This window comes from Myotis yumanensis, unplaced genomic scaffold (genome assembly GCF_028538775.1).
Source record: "Myotis yumanensis isolate MYYU_CA2020_CCGP unplaced genomic scaffold, mMyoYum1.0.hap1 SCAF_4, whole genome shotgun sequence".
In the NCBI taxonomy this organism is placed as follows: domain Eukaryota; kingdom Metazoa; phylum Chordata; class Mammalia; order Chiroptera; family Vespertilionidae; genus Myotis; species Myotis yumanensis.
This window is the reverse complement of record NW_027223755.1, coordinates 77,486,810-77,498,879: the sequence shown is the minus strand read 5'-3', so window position 1 is coordinate 77,498,879 and position 12,070 is coordinate 77,486,810. Positions and strand designations below refer to the sequence as shown.

Genomic DNA, 12,070 nt, shown 5'->3' with positions numbered 1-12,070 from the left:
GGGTTTGTTTTATGTTGTCAGAGTCATTTTTGAAATGAAGAAAAACTTCCTCAAGACATTGCTTTTGCCCAGCATTAGCGACACAAAGGCATGAGAAAGATTTTAAAAATTCTACTTTGGAGAAGAATGTAGTAATTAAATATTCTTTTGAATCATGAATATAGTCAGTGTCTTATTTACTTAGGCCTTGCTTATTCTAGTGAAAATATTTATGATGGAAAAGTAATGGACACCTTTAATTTTGTTCTTTAAACACATTCAAATTAAAGCTAAATATATTTTATGTTCTTCTTTGTTTAGAGAAACGGAACAGTGCTTCTTGATCATGTGTAGGTCAACCATTATTGAGCAAGTCTTAGACTTTTGGGGCATTAAAGATTCATGAGATACAGGAATTAGGAAAATTAAGCCAGCACCCAAAAATGGAGTTGCTTGGTTTACTAGAGGATAGTCATCTGGACAGTGCCAGTCTCCTATCCTTACCAGGAGGATATGTCAGCAACTGACTGCCAGGCCTCTGTAGATCCTGATGATGGTGCCCAAGTGAACTGGGTTGCTGAAATGGAAATACAGAGTCAGCCCCAACAAAAGGGCCGAGGCCTGAATTCATTTACTAAAATGTACTGATATGCCAGACACTATGCTAGTTCTTTCCATCCAACAGTAAATATGAGAGATACAGATCCTGCTTTAGATAGGGATCAAATCCACAACCTAAGTATGTGCCCTGACTGGGAATTGAGTGGGTAACCTTTTCAGTGTATGGGACAAAGCTCCAACCAACTGAACCACGTAAGCCAGGGCTCATTTAACATAATTTAACAGCTATGAGAATTGAAAATTAGTAGAACAACCAAAATTGGCTTAATTTTCTTAAACTATATAGGAAAATAATGCACACACACACAATCATCTGCTTGAAACAGTTAATGGACTCAACTCTGCGGGAAAAATGTCAACTTGGGAGTCATTACTGAACATCAATGGCTGTATGTCATAGATTTTGGCTTCAGGAAAGTTGTTCTAGAATATGGCTAGAAGAAATGTGGCTGGAGAAATAAATGAGGATTTTACTGTGAATTTCTGGAAATACTAAATAAGGTATATGTAACATTTTATTTGGTAGGAAAGTGGGTAAGGCCTTTGAGAATGAATTGGAATGGAGTTGGGGAGGGGTAAGAAGAAAGACAAACTAATTAGAAGGCATAACTTGCCATAATAAATATTACTGCTTTATATCATATTTCTAAATTATTTCTTTATCCTTGATTTCTTAAATTGCTAAATCCTTCTTTAGTCAGATGACACTTGTTCTTTTTTGTTGTTGTTTGCATTGAAAAGGAGGCATATTCTTCATCATATTCAGATAGTCAAAATCAAGATTTCTAATGGTTTACTGAGGTTGTTTTTCTTTAATGTCAGATATTTGGTTTACCATTAAATCATGATAAACACTCTTTATCTCCTGCCTAGCTATATAAAAGTCCTAAGCCTTTTCTTGGGCATTCAAAGCCCTTTAGAACATGACCCAGACTGTATTCAGGACTCATCTTTCACCCAGCACATTTCTCTCATTGTGAACATGAGCACAGTCCAGGTCCTTGCCCACAATATCCCCTCCACCTGAAGCATCTTGATGTCCCCCTCTGTGCTCATTAAAACTAACTGAAATTCAGGCCCTTCAACGAATAGGATGCCTGACCTACCTAGTTTATGAAAATGTGAAAATCCTCACATTTTATTAATGATTTAGTAAAAGTGCTTTTTAAAATTTTTTTTTAAATTATAAAAAAACAACAACAAAAATTCAACTGATCCTTCAAGTCCCCAGTCAGATACCACATTTCTTTATAGCCATTGCTACCTAATCCACATTCTCTTGGACAAAATTCATCAGCCCCTACCGTATTATTTTAAATTTCCTTCATTTCTGGGTTTACCATATTGTCACAGGAACTTGTGCTTTACTCATTGGCCAAACTGTGAGCTTCATTAGGTCCTGCCTTATGCAGCTTTATGTCTGTGTAGTAGTACCTTGCATACAAGTTTGGTCTCAATAAGTCTTTTCTGAATGAATAGCCCAGCCAACAAATGAATGAGATCAGATCAAATGTAAGAATTTTTGCTGGTTAGTAACTGCTTTTCATTGTTTCTCACCCTGTTGGACATGATGTGGTGGTACTGAGTTGTGGTCCTAGATGCTCTCAGAGCCTGCGTGAGCTCCTAAGAGTGAGGCATAGTGAGTCCTGTGCAAAGCATGAGTCCCTGTTTATTTCAGTATCAACATCCTAAGCCAGGAACAAAGGAAAACCTCTCAGGAGGGGAGAACGACTCTCTAAAATTACGAAATCAATGTTAAAATTAAGTGAGCAGCTTAAAATTTTTTTGAATAACTATGTTACATTTGGAATAAGTACATGTTTTCTATACATGAGAAAAAATAAATCTAACATTCTAATGTGTAAGAAATCTTTGACTTTGATTTTTTAAAATCTGGGTGTATTTTCTTAGATTGAATTTATTTATAATTGAATTTTGTAGGTCATAGATATTCCCATGCTATTTATTTTGTAACCAAATATACGCTAACCATAATAAGTTGGACGAACTCAAAACTTTTTTTGAGAGTGAAACTGCATGTTATCTGCAGCTTTATTCTAAGAATGGCACATGCTGAATGCTTCCCTTCCTTATTCTAGTTAACAGATATATCCAAAGTCTATCCCACATTGTAAAGCATCAACAAACTGCCTTCTTCTTTTTCTTTTTAATCCTCACCAGAGGATATGTTTTTTATTAATTTTTAGAGAGAGAGGAAGGGGAAGAGAGAGAGCAACATTGGTCAGCTGCCTCCCATACATACCCCGACCTATGATATAAGCCACAACCTATGTATGTGCCCTGACTGGGAATCAAACCCAAAACCGGATGACCATCCATCCAACTCAGCCACCTGGTCACAGTAACTGCCTGTTTCTTTTATGTGTAGGAAAATATTTTCATATGGCATGAGAGCTTAGCTAGACATCCTATCTAATAATAGACAAACATTGGCTAATCAGCGCGATATGCAAATTAACCCAACCAAGATGGCGGCCGGCAGCCACACAGCTGAAGTGAGCAGGAGGCTTGCTTGCTCCAGTGATGGAGGAAGCCAAGGTTCCCCGCCTGCCGCGGCCCGGCTCTGAGCTCCGAAAGCAACAAAGTTTCAATTATAGAAGCTAAACAAACCCCAGATACCTGCTTTCAGCAGGCCATGGCCTCAGAGCTGGAGCGAGCAGGAGCCGGCTCTCAGCTCCAGTGACGGCAACAAAGTTTCAATTATAGAAGGTAAATAAATCCCAAAATTAAAAAAGAAGAAAAAAAGGAGAGGCTGGGAGCTTCAGTCGCCGGCCAGCCTGAATACGGCCCTCAGCCACTCACCCAGACTGGCCAGGCACCCCAATGGGGACCCCCACACTAAAGGGGGTGTGGCCAGCCTTAAAACAGCCATCAGCCCCTCATCCAGGCTGGCCAGGCACCCCAGTGGGGACCCCCACCCTGAAGGGGGTGTGACCAGCTGCAAACAGCCATCAGCCCCTCACCCAGGCTGGCCAGGCACCCAAGCAGGACCCCCACCCTGATTCGGGACACCCATCAGGGCAAACCAGCCAGCCCCCACCCGTGCATCAGGCCTCTATCCTATATAGTAAAAGGATAATATGCAAACTGACCCTAACAGCAGAAAGACTGGGAATGACTGGTCACTATGACACACACTGTCCACCAGGGGGCAGATGCTCAATGCAGGAGCTGCCCTCTGGTGGTCAGTGCACTCCCACATAGGGGAGCTCTGCTCAGCCACAAGCCAGGCTGATGGCTGCCAGTACAGCAGTGGTGCTGGGAGCCTCTCCTGCCTCCTTAGCAGCGCTAAGGATGTCCGACTGCAGCTTAGGTCTGCTCCCTGCTGGCAAGTGGACATCCCCTGAGGGCTGCCTGGCTGCCAGAGGGATGTCTGATTGCCAGCTTAGGCTCAATCCCTCCGGGGAGCAGGCCTAAGCCAGCAGGTGGTCATCCCCCGAGGGGTCCCAGACTGCGAGAGGGCACAGGCTGGGCTGAGGGACCCCTCCTCCACTGAGTGCACTAATTTTTGTGCTCCAAGCCTCTAGTCCTATATAATAAAAGCCTAATATGCAAATCAGTGGAATGACCAGTCACTGTGATGCACACTGACCACCAGGGGCTGCCCACAGGCCCCAGGCCAGCCATGGTGGGTGCCAGCAGGGGCCCCCTAATTGCCCTGCCAGTCACCCCACAGATTGGCCCTGATCGCCGGCCAGACCTAGGGACCCTACCCATGCACAAATTTCATGCACCGGGCCTCTAGTTTTAATTATACCAGTAAAAGAGGATAGTTTTCCCATTTAATTTCATGCTAACTATAAAAGTCAAATTCCTAATTTAAATTTATCTGGTGTGTTTCATCAAATTTTTTAAATATCCAGGAAAGAGCTTTCTATTTTTAACAGAGTACTAACATATGTCATTTCTAAAGAGTTGAAACATACCTAATAATATTTTTAGAAGTAATTTTAGTAGCACAACTTGATGGCCCTTATATCATTTTGGAAGTCAGTGTCATTGTCATATCCATGGCATTTTTAATACCTAAGCTTTATATTGTAATATAGGCAGAAGAGTGACTGGCAGCCAGCGATGAGTAAATAATGAATTGACAAACAGCATGGAGCAAATTCTGTGTGCAAAGTAATGTCACTGCTGCTGTTGTGCACACAGAGCTCTAGTAGGAACCCTCAGCAGTGCGACTCCCAAGTGCCAGTCAGCAGCGAGTGAAGTTCAAAAAACGAGAGCAAGGGTTTAGAAATCCTTGCAGTAACATGACTTCGCCACAACTTCCAAGTGCTTTACCATGAGCGTTAAACAAAAGTTTCAGTGCACAATATTGCCTTGGAGTATTCTTGAGAAAACAAAACTGGAAAACATAATGTGGGGCTGGGGAGGAGAGAAAGTTTGAGGCGATTAATTGCTAAGTAATTTTTAGGCAATAAATGCTATAAGTTGAAATGAAAGGCCTGATTATTGTAGTAAAAATTGATCACAGGAAATGATCACTGATGTTGATCTTGAAAAATGGGCAGGAGCTCCCCAAAGGAATTAGAATGTGCTGAGCAAGGAGAAAGGTGTGAGCAAGATTACAGGTGCTGGATATCTTGGTGGACTCAGGAGATGGTGAGAAGAGCATGTCTGGGAAAGATTGCTGAGTAAAACGGGAAAGATGGGTTGAGATGAAGGGTTCTATTGCTAAAGTTCTTAACTGCCATGCTAAAAAGTTCCAGGTTGGTCCTAAGGGCAGTGAGAGCCCATCAAGACTTTTGAGCAGAACATAGACAAAAATCAGTGGGGGGAAAACTGTTATAAAGAAATGAGGAAGATCATGATACGATGATGTAGAAGGATGTGGGGATGTGCTGTTATTATGCAGCATTTTATGTGAATGATGGGTGTTGGTTATATATGCATATACACATTTATAACAACACTTGAAAGATAACCAAAAACTAAATATTTAACTAAAGGGGAAAGGGAGAAGGGGATGAAACAAAGTACTGAATAGTGTTTTAGTTTTAACTTCAGAATTATGTAGTAGGTGATTGGTGGATCAGGGATAGTATTTTAATTAAGAAAGAATGTCCCAGAAAGAGAAGCTTAGACAGTGAGGAATGAACAGTTCACTTTTAAAGAAAGAAGTAACTCTAAGAACCATTGTTCCTAGTTCTTGTTAGTCTTGTGTAACGGAAACATGAAAGCAACATGAATGTATTTTAGGAATAGTCCGAATCTGAAGAATCAATCAAGGGAAACCCATGTTGGCGCCAGACCATCAAAGAGGCGGGGCAGCCTCCAGGATCAGGGGATAAAACCTGAGACAATGGTTGCTATTTACCGAACACCTACTATCACTACTAGTATTCTGGCTTGAGCCAACCTCATCCGTGTTTTCTGGCTGAACCCTTCATTTTTAACAAGTAAAGCTCACTCAACAGGAGACATATTTATTTCAAGGTACAACCCCCAACTTTTACCAAGTTTTCATCACAATGTATAATTAACCTTTAGTTCTCTTAAATCAAGTTTAGACTGAATGTCAAGCCATGAAACAAACTCTGATAATGGTACCATTATTTTGCTTCAAGATAGATTTATATTTTAATCAGAAGAGATGGATTGCTTCCTCTTTTTCAGTGTGGCTTTAAATAAGACTTCATGTAAACCTTGCTCTGGGAGTGTAGTGAGGGCAATAGGCTATTATTGGAGGAATAGACTTGTTTTCATTCCAGTGACATATCAGTCCTACAGTTAAACATATACCAAGCATTAGAAGGATTTGTCCTAATGGGTAATAAATATGCTTCATCTGCCTTTGCTCCTAATAATTCCCTATCTTAAGAGTCTGCCTAGATGACTCTTGGTTAGTTCTGTGGGAGGTCCCTTTTTTATTTCAAATATTTTATCATATGACACATTTCCAACACAGTACTTTATCAGAGATATGCAAAGCAAGAACCTAATTCCTAGCCACTCTTTTGCCTTTGAAATCTATTTTGGGGAAACCTTAACAATGAGACATCACTGATCTGTATTTCATACTGATATGTTTTTGACTCAAAGGTTGGAGGTGACTTCCTTGCCTCCTTGATGTTATTAGAAGAGAATAATTGTGGAATTTATGAAAAAATTTATGATTTACTTTCCAATCCTCACTTTCTGCCTCTCTACCCTCTCATCAGTGACATGGTTCTTTCAATAAATACTATTGGACATATGAGGATAATTCAGTATCTTTGAGAAAAATACATAATTAAAATGTTACTGAGTATTAAGTAATAATTTTAAATGAATTTGTATTTTATTAGTCATAGAAATCTTCATAAGCAGGAAGTAGGTGTTGCTCACATGCATTGCAATGTTCAGTGTAAGATTTATGGATCTCTTAAAATATTACAGACTCCCAAAGTTTGAGAGTGGTAAATGTAGATTCCTGAGGGATTCCTGATGAGCACCTACTCATTTTTATATTTATTCACTTATTTCCAATGTGCTATTGTGTTTGGCCCATTAGTTGTTTAGAAGTGTAAGAGGTTTTTCTGGCTTGCAAATCTCCCATATGGGCTTGAAAAAAAAAAAAGTGTTTTCTCCAGTTGTTGCATAGATATATCCATTAGATGAAACTTATTAACTATACTATTATAATTTTCTCTATATCTACTGAACTTTATCTGCTTTGTCTGTCAGTTACTGAAAGAGTTGTATAAATATCCCACTATGGGCAGGCAGCATGGCTCAGTGGTTGAGTGTTGATCTATGAACCAGGAGATCATGGTTGGGTTCCATCAAGGGCACATGCCCAGATTGCAGGTTTGATCCCCATTGGGGGACATGCAAGAGGCAGCCAATCAATGATTCCCTGTCATCATTGATGTTTCTATCTCTCCCTCTCCCTTCCTCTCTAAAATACATTTATAATCAATAAAACTATAAATAAAAAAATAAATATGATGGTAGATTTCTCAGTTTTTCTGTGTGTTTAAGTTTTTGTTTTATATATTTTGATGTTATGTTATAAGATGATGAAGTTTAAAAATATTATATTTTCCCGATAAATTGAACCTTTTTTCAATATGTATTGATTCTAAAGTTCTTTTCCTTTTTTGTCAATTTCTAAATATTTTCTCTTGGTATATTTTATCTCATATTATTTTGCATCACATTTTGTGAGAGGAAGTGTAATGTTTAAATATATGCCTATTTTATATTTTTCTTCTCACTGTTTTTGCTTCCTTATGTTTTAAATTTGTCTCTTTTAAACAAGCAAAATCTAAATTGTTTTTGCACAATATGAAAATCTTTACCTTTTAAGTTGAGACTAAACTCATTTATATTAATTATAGTAACTGATATATTTGTTTTTTTAATTCTTTATTGTTGAAAGTTTTACATTGATATATTTGTTTTTATTTCTATTACCTTCTCTGTGCTTCCTACCTTCTTTTTTCTATTTCTTTTGGATTTATTCAGGGTTTCCTCTTCCCCCCACATTGTGTTATTTTCCCTTTGTCGCTCAGAAGTTACATACATTATTTCTGTGATTTTAGTGGTTATCCTAGCTGTTTTCAGATGTATGTGTAACTTCAAGCCTAAAAATAATCTGTAGTTTTAACCATATCTAAAAAATAAAAGAATATTAAAGACCATTATAAACTGATGAACAAAAATAGATACAGAGGCAGAGCAGCATTGAACAGACTGTCAAACTATAGTGGGAAGGCCGGGGAGGGTTGGGGGAGAGAATAAGAGATCAACCGAAGGACTTGTATGCATGCAGATAAGCATAACCAATGGACACAAGACTCAGGGGTAGGGAAGGCTGGGGGAATGTCAAGGGGGGGGAGGTAGGGAAAGGAGACATATGTAATACTCTTTGTAATACTTTAAGCAATAAAACAAAATTTAAAAAAATAAATAAAAAATTCTAGCTACTGCCACTCCCTCTTTGCAACAAATAAATCATTATTATTGCTGATTGATATTTTAGTGCCTGTTAGATTTTACCTATGTACCTAACAATATTTTTCCTCTTCATTGTTTTATACATTCCAAACCTTCTACTTGGAATCATTTTTATTTTGCCTAAATCACCTCTTCAAAAATTTTCTTTAGAGAGAACTTTTAGAGAAAATTTTCTTTTTTTTTTTTAATTCCTGAAAATGACCTTGATTTTCCCTCTGGAAAGATGGTTTCTTTGGATACAGAATGTTAAGTGGACAGAAAATAATATTCCATTGTGTCTAGCATCCATTGTTTCTGTTAAGAAGTCCATGCTTGTTTAAATATCATTCCTTAGCAGGTAGTCTGTCTTTTCTTTCTAGCTGTTTTTAAGATCTTTGCTTTTCCTTTGTTGGTTTGTGGTTTCAGTGATGTGATAAGCTGTGGATTTCTTTTTATTTTTCCTGTTTTGGATTTGCCGGAATTCCTAGACTTGAGATTGTTGCAACCTTGTTAGAACATTCTAAAGTAATATCTGTTGAACATTGCCTCTCCCAATTACCTCTGTTTGTTACCTCTTTCTAGTACACTAATTAGATATATATTATCTTTTCAAGCTCATGTCCATATTTCTTAACTTCTTCTTAACATTTTCTATCTCTTTGTCTCTCTAATCTACAATGAAGTTAATTTATTCACCTATATCGTCCAGCTCAGTAATTTTCTCTTCATCTATGTGCAAAACTGTTTAATATATTCACGGAACATTTTACTTCAGTTACAATCATTTTCATTTATAGAAGTTTCACTGAATTCTTTTAAGTCTGTTCTTTCCTTGTTTATGGGCTCTTTCTCCTTGTTCAAATTTTTATACTTTAATAGTCATAGACATATTAACTATAATGTAGTTATTAACTGACATTTGATAAGTTATCATTAATTAATAATGGTCAGAATTAGTCTGACCATTTCAGTATCTGAAATTTGCTATTTGTTCAGTCAGCTAGCTGTTTTTCATTGAGCCTTGTTTCCTTGTGTATTACTTGTTTACTTATTCTTTTCCTGTTAGCTACCCGTTTTTCTTGGAATTTTATTTGTGGGAATTCTTTCAGACCTGGTGTCAATATTAAATCCTCAGTGGTATTAGTTTTTGCCTGTTGCTTGAAATATTTCTACCTGAGGACATCTTTATATTAGATTCCTCCTTTGAAGTTTTTTAGACCTAATAGGAATTGAGACATCAAAGCTGTCTGTGTGAGGAAGAGCTTGTGGTTACAGATTCCTTGGGAAGGTCTTTCTTTTCCTCCACCCAGGACTGAGGCAGAGACAGGCAAGTCTCTTAGCTGCCCTTCTCTAAGTTAACCTTACTCTAGGGATACAGCTCTGTGGAGCCCCTGCTTCATCAGGGAGTCCCCTGTTGCATTCATATCGGAGGGGAGAGACTAGGCTTCTTATCTCTTGTGCAGGCGTGGGGTCCTGTGAACCTATCAGAGTTGAAGTTTCAGGTTTCTAGAGTTTGGCAGAAGTAAGCCCTAAAACTGAAAACTTTCTGTTCACTTACCTCCTATGGTTCCTGTTCTCACTTCATTTTGAGACTGTTTTTCATTTCTTTCATGCCCACTAGGTGATATGTTCTTTAAATAGTTCATGCCAGCCAGGTGATGTATTTTTTAAAATTGTTTTATCTGTGATATTTCTAGTGAAAGAGACATTCAGAGTAGCTAATCCACCATTCTGCTAGAAACAGAACATATGTTGTTTCATTTAATTCACCCACCAACCCTTTTCCAGGACAAAGAAGAGTTCAATATATTGCATAATCAATTAGCATTTTGATGTAAACCTAGGTCTCCCGATTCAAGGCCACTGCTTCTTCAAAACTTAAGGTATAGCCTCCTCCTTGCAGAAACCTTGAAGAGATCAATACAATTCAATCTACCTGGTAGTATTGTTTCATTGCAGTGATTACTGTTAAGAGTTTGGGACTTTCTAATTTACATCCTGTTCTGGAGGAGTGTAATAATCCAGTAAATATAGGAATGTGGTGCTTTGGGTTTCTGGAATGAATATTTCCAAAATTATTTTCCTGGATCATTCATACTGCTTTCACACCTTCATAAAGTCAAAAAATCGTTAAGTCGAACCATCCTAAAGTTGGGGACCATCTGTACTTTGCTTTGGGATATACTGGGTTTCTTTTGGGATACAGGGGGAGGTGTACTGATTTTTACATGGAGCATCTTAAAGTCAATTCTTTTATTTAACAACTAGAGGTCCAATGCACGAAATTCGTGCAAGAGTAGGCCCTCACAGCTCCGGCTGCCTCTGCCCTCACAGCCCCACGGCCCTACCCACTGGTCATTCAGGAAGGTCATTCTGCCATCTGGTCTAATTAGCATATTAGCTCTTTATTATATAGGATAATTTGGAAGCAAAGCAACCCAAGGTATACTATGGACCATTCGAGAAAATATATTTATTTTAAACTATATGTAATGCAAAGAAATAGGCTTTATCTATTAATGGGATTATTTGTGATTAATAGTTTCAAGTGCATTATTAATATGCAGCTCCTGATTGTTGTGCTACATCTTTCTTCTGGTGGTCATAGACAAAATACCTTTGAAGGCTTCTTGATAAAAGTTGAATAATACATAGGAAATTAGACACAATTTTTTTCATTGTTTACACAATAAAGGTAGATTCAGTTATAAACCCACAGATGACACTAATATTTTATCCTTGTGCAGTTTTGCTTTTTATGTAGTCTTTTGATGATATCTTCTAGCTTTTATCTGCCATTCTAATCCATTCTCTACCTTGCTGCTAGAGTGACCTTTATCATAGTCACATTTGATCATGTCACTTCTCTTCCCCCATACTGTAGGATAATACACACAATCCTTATCATACCAATACTGCCAAACCCAGTGGTTACTTCTGAATCTGCACCTTACTTTACTTCTTATCACCATTTGACATGATCTATTGCCCCTGGTTCTTGAAAATGTCTCACCTAGCCTCATAGCTTATAATACCTATGTACTGATAGATACACTGATAACTCTCAGGTATATATCTTCAGCCTGACCACTCCCCTGGGTTCCAGGTTCATATATTTAACATCCCAAATGTAACACGTTAAAGAGAAGCTTTATATTATGTCCTCTAATCCTAATTGTCATCCCCATCTCAACTGTGTAAATCAAAAACTTAGGAAATTCTCTCTTTTCCCTCAGACCCCACACCCATGCAAGTTCCCATTGTCTGTACTTTCAAAATATGTCATCATCTTTACTGCTGCCATCCTCATCCAGGCTACCATCATCTCTCACCTGAAGGTCTTCTTGTGCTTGCTACAGTCAGTGGCCAAAGAGATTTTTTTAAATGTAAACTATTGTGTTTCTTCTAATTGAAGCCATTTAATTAATCTTAAAGAACACCAAATAACATCCAAAGTCCTCCTGAATGGTCCTCAGGTCTCCATGATCTTGCCTTTGATATCTCTCTGAGCTCATAGTCTCTC

At 38.1% G+C, this 12,070-nt stretch overlaps 1 protein-coding gene across 1 annotated transcript in view; it reads left to right on the top strand.

The window, feature by feature from the left end:
* Positions 1-12,070, top strand: part of FBN2 (fibrillin 2) — a 244,389-nt gene that overhangs the window by 117,616 nt on the left and 114,703 nt on the right. The window lies entirely within an intron of this gene.